Genomic DNA, 5,771 nt, shown 5'->3' with positions numbered 1-5,771 from the left:
CCCCCTTGAGTGTTCAAGGGTTAATCTAAAAGTTAATCATTTTAGTTTATTTTAATTGTAGTAAGTTGTTGACTTTGTTTTGTAAAAGGGTACGGAAGTTGTACCGATTTTTGGGCAGTCTCTGTCTTTTCCCTTTAAATAGGAAAAGCAGAGAAGGTTTAGGGATCGAGATATTTTCTTAGTTTTAGTTTTTTTGACAAGTAGAATAGAAGGAAGAAGAGAGCTCTCATGGAGTCTCAAGCTGTAACAAGAAACCTCTTCTGCTCATTGCTCGATATGAGTGAGTAGACATTTTGAACGGGCACGGCCTGGCCGGCCCGGTGATGTAAGTTTTACAACGTTTTTATGAATATTTAGTATTTTGCCAATGTTGTGATCAATAAGGATTTAACTTTCTTGCGTAAGCATGTATGTATGTGTTAGATGAATGTTAGGACACTGTTTTCATCTTCACCGATATCTCTTTTGATCTCCCAACTTCGAAGCTGACAAGTTAGAAGGTTGTGTCGAGGGTTTTCTCATCTAGAAATGCAGTTTTGTTCTTAATGCTAGAAAGAACGTATCTTTAGGACGCTAAAGATGTTAGTAAATCTTAGGAGTTTGAGAACACACGACAGTTGACTCAAACTCATTTCAAAACTGATACTTTGGCTTCGTTGGCATTATCTTTTATTCATGGAATGTTGTAAGATGTAGCACACCTTGTTCGGTTATGTCGAGCCTATTCTATTCCCTAAATCTTTGAAAAGTAACCTTATTTCCTTGATTTATCATTCTGCCTGAGTCATTAAACAACCAATATCAAACAATCAACCATAAAGGAAGACACTGTTGTAACACACACTGTTTAGCAACGATTTCCGATATTTATTTAAATCACAATCCCTGTGGAGACGATACTCACTTATCACTTTATTACTTGTATCTAGTGCACTTGCTAGAGTCTCATTATAGGACAACAAGTTTTTAGCGCCGTTGCCGGGGATTGAGAGCAACAAATTTATAGCTGAAATTTCTGTAACACAGGGTGTTTTTAATCTGTGTGTTAAGGCGTGCAGGAACAAAAAGGTCATACTTTTTTCGTTTATACGTAGAGCTGCACCTCCTGTTTTTCCTATCGATCTCGAATTAGAGAGAACGTGTAGACGAAACAGAGCGGGAGCTCGACGTGCTAGACAAAGAGAAAGGCAAAGAGAGAGAAGAATGGCTAGAAGGGAAGGCCCAGAACAACCAGTTCCACCAAACCAAGGAGAGGAAGGAGAAAATAATAACCCTCATGTTATGGGAATCAGAGACTACTCTAGGCCAACTACCGAGGGACACTCATCGTGTATCGTATTGCCCAACGAGGGAAACAACATGTTCGAAGTAAAAGGGTCCATGATACAAATGATCCAAGCCTCGGTGCAATTTAATGGGTTTCAATCTGAAGATCCTAATGGGCATCTTCAAGAATTCATCACCTTGTGCAACACATTCAGGTCGAACAGAGGTGTCTCTGATGACGTGATCAGATTAAAGCTGTTCCCTTTTTCACTAAGGGATAAAGCAAAAACATGGCTGCGAAATTTACAACCTGGAACGATCACGAGTTGGGAAGAGATGACAAGAGCTTTTCTAATGAAGTATTTTCCGCCTCGACAAGCCATCAAGCTACGAAATGAAGTGTCACGCTTCATACAGGACGAAGATGAGTCGTTGGCAGAAGCATGGGAAAGATATAAGGAGCTGCTCAGAAGGGTGCCAAATCATGGTATACCTATGTGGATGCAAATGCAGAATTTTTACAATGGCGCGACCAACGTTTACAAAATCCAGATCGAATCTATCGCGAATGGTAACCCAGAAGATCTAGAGCCACAAGCTTTATATGACCTAATAGAGAAAGTGGTCAGCACGAGTTACAACTGGCATTCGTCAAGAAGTGAAGGAAAAAGGACATGAAACGAGGATGTCGTGTCAAAACTAACAAGCCAAGTAGAACAGCTTACTCGGCAGCTGGGAAAGATAAATGTCTCGTCCATTCACAATGAACCGCCATTTAGTGAACCACCATTCAATGAAAGTTGTGGTTTTTGCGGAGGAGCTCATTTCAATATCAACTGTCCTGGAGTTAAGCAAGGAAAAGGCACACGGGCTAAATGCGACTACGTAGGGTATAATCAGAGGAATCAGCCCAACCGTTATTCTAACACCTACAACTCGGAAACCAGGAACCATCCAAATTTTGGATGGACAGGCCAACCAGACCAGCAAGGACCACCACAGTATCAAGATCAGCCGAGGTATCAACAACAGCAAGGAGGACATTACCAAAGACAACCTCAGCAGCATTATAAGCAACCTGTGCCACAAAAGGAAGAAGTCGAACCAGATATGAAAACAATGATGATGCAGTTCATGAAACAGATGCAGGCATCGATCAAGAATCTGGAAACATAAGTCCACCAGATCGCCGCGTCCACATCAAAAGGAAAGGGGATAATGCCGAGCAATACTGAGCCAAATCCTAAAGGCGACGTCATGGCAATCACCTTGAGGTCTGGTAAGGAAACTCAACCAGTTGGTTTATCTAACAAGGATGCTGAGCGTGCAGGAACCTCCAAAGAGGCTGAAGGGGAACTGGAACAAGCTGTTCCTAGTAATGAAGAAACGAGGAAAGCTAACCAAGCAAGTAAGCCAGATTAAGAGGAGGAAAGGGCATGTAAACCACCACAGCCGTATGACCCACCAGTGCCATATCCAACGCGGCTAATCAACAAAAAGTTGGAGGAGCAGAATTCTAAAGTGTTGGACACTTTGAGGAAATTGCACATCAACATACCTTTTGTGGAAGCACTGGCACAGATGCCAACATACACAAAGTTCCTCAAAGATATCCTATCGAACAAGAAGAAACTGGAGAACATTTCCATGATACAACTCAACAGAGACTGTTCTTCCATACTCCAAAACAAGCAGTAGCTTCCAAAGAAGCTAAAAGATCCAGGGAGTTTTTCGATTCCTTGTTCAATTGGAAAGCTGACTATTGAAAATGCATTCTGCGACCTAGGAGCTAGCATAAACCTAATGCCATATTCTGTATATGCACAACTCGGGTTAGGAGAACCACAACCCACTCGTATGTCTATTCAATTAGCTGATCGTTCTGTATGCTATCCTAGGGGAGTAGTAGAAGACGTGTTAGTCCAAGTAGGAAAATTCATCTTGCCCGTTGATTTCATTATAATGGACATTGATGAAGATTTGCATGTCCCTATTATCCTAGGTAGACCATTTCCAGCGACAGGAAAAGCATTGATAGATGTAGGAGAGGAAAAGTTATTCTTAAGGATAAATGGTGAGGAAGTCATATTTAAAATGAATGAAGCAATGAGGCGTGCGAATAATAATGATGACACTTGCTGTTTCTTAGATGATTTTCAGAGTCTTACTACTTTGTAGGAACAGGACACATTAGAAACTTTATTAGGGAGAGAGGTGAACATATGCGAAGGAACAAGCTATTCCATTGAAAGCAACTTTCCGACACCTCCATTAGACCCTGCTGTTCCAACTCATCAAGAACCACCAGAGGTACCAACTGTGCCTGTGTCTAAGCCAGAATTGAAGCCGTTGCCTGAACATCTCGAGTATGCTTTCCTTGAACCACCTAGCGGAAGTCCTGTCATCATATCATCAAAATTAACTCCTGTCCAAAAGGCGCAACTAATGGCGGTCTTGCAAAGAAACAAGGCTGCAATCGCATGGAAAATTGATGACATAAAAGGGATTAGCCCGGCAGTCTGTGTTCATAGAATCTTGATGGAAAAGGACCACAGACCAACTGTTCAGCCGCAACGTAGGCTAAATCCTCACATGAAGGAGGTTATGAGAAAGGAGGTGATCACGCTTCTCGATGCCGGCATTATCTACCCAATATCTGATAGTGTGTGGACAAGCCATGTCCACGTTGTGCCAAAGAAAGGAGGAACAACCGTAGTCCTAAATGAAAAGGACGAGCTAGTACCCACAAGAACAATAACAGGGTGGAGAGTTTGCGTCGACTACAGAAAGCTTAATGAAGCCACAAGGAAGGACCATTTCCCCTTACCCTTCATTGACCAGATGTTAGAACGACTAGCGGGCTACGCATTCTATTGTTTTCTTGATGGGTATTCAGGATATAACCAAATCGCAATTCATTGCGAGGACCAAGAGAAAACCACGTTCACATGTCCATATGGGACTTATGCTTATAGAAGGATGCCTTTCGGATTGTGCAACGCTCCTGCCACTTTTCAGAGATGTATGATGTCGATTTTTCATGACATGGTGGAACGGACTGTGGAAATATTTATGGATGACTTCTCGGTCTATGGAAGTTCATTCGATAGCTGTCTAATCAACCTTGAAGCGGTGCTCGCGCGGTGCAAGGAGACTAACTTAGTCTTGAACTGGGAAAAGTGCCATTTCATGGTCAATGGAGGAATTGTGCTAGGGCATAAAATTTCTGAGAAAGGGATGGAAGTGGACAATGCAAAAGTGGAAGTAATCGAGAAGCTGGCTGTGCCTGCGAACGTCAAAGATGTGAGAAGTTTTTTGGGGCACGCAGGGTTCTATCACCGGTTTATAAAAGATTTTTCAAAGATTGCACTCCCATTGTCAGCCCTACTCCATAAGGAAGCCGAGTTCTCTTTCAATGCAAACTGTTTGAAGGCCTTTGAGCTCTTAAAAACTAAGCTGATCAACTCACCTATACTAGCAGGACCAGATTGGGAGCAACCTTTTGAAATAATGTGCGACGCAAGCGACACTTGTGTGAGAGCTGTTCTTGGACAGAGGATTGAGAAGAGGTTTCGACCTATCTACTATGCCAGCAAAACATTGAACGTGGCCCAGCAAAACTATACAACCACCGAGAAGGAACTTCTGGCGGTCGTGTATGCGTTCGACAAATTCAGGCCCTACTTGATTTTATCCAGGGTGATTGTTCACACAGATCACGCAGCGTTGCGATACTTGTTCACGAAAAAAGATGCTAAGCCAAGATTGATCCGATGGTTGCTGTTACTTCAGGAGTTCGATTTGGAAATTAAGGATAAAAAGGGAACGGAGAATGTTGCTACAGATCATTTGTCAAGGATAGATCACAAAGGCAGGTTTGAACAAACAGAAATCATGGAAAAGTTTCCTGACGAGCATCTGTACGCGGCACAGTCTGCGCCATGGTTCGCTGATATAGCTAATTACCTTGCAACTTCGCTCAAACCACACAACCTATCCACGAATCAAAAAAGGAAGTTTTTCTCCAAAATCAAATATTATTTTTGGAATGACCCTTACCTTTTCAGGTTGTGCGCGGACCAAATCATTCGAAGATGCATATCGCAAGAAGAAGGACAGGATGTTCTCAGCCACTGTCATAACCGTGAAGCCGGAGGACACCATAGTGCAAGCCGTACCGCGGCAAAGGTTCTCCAATCAGGTTTTTTCTGGCCCACTCTTTTTAAGGATGCTAATGCATTCGTTGGAACTTGCAATGAGTGCCAACGAACTGGAAACATTTCAGCTCAAAATGCTATGCCCCTAAACAACATAGTTGTGTGCGAAATTTTTGACATCTGGGGCATAGATTTTATGGGACCATTCCCAACTTCCCAAGGGAATAAATACATCCTAGTGGCTGTGGATTATGTGAAATTTCTGAAAAGACTGTTCGCTAGATTCGGGGTCCCGTGAGCGATCATCAGTGATCAAGGGACCCACTTCTGTAATGCGAAATTTGAAAA

This window comes from Euphorbia lathyris, chromosome 6 (genome assembly GCF_963576675.1).
Source record: "Euphorbia lathyris chromosome 6, ddEupLath1.1, whole genome shotgun sequence".
Lineage (NCBI taxonomy): Eukaryota > Viridiplantae > Streptophyta > Magnoliopsida > Malpighiales > Euphorbiaceae > Euphorbia > Euphorbia lathyris.
The sequence above is the reverse complement of the archived record's forward strand: the minus strand, read 5'-3'. Positions refer to the sequence as shown.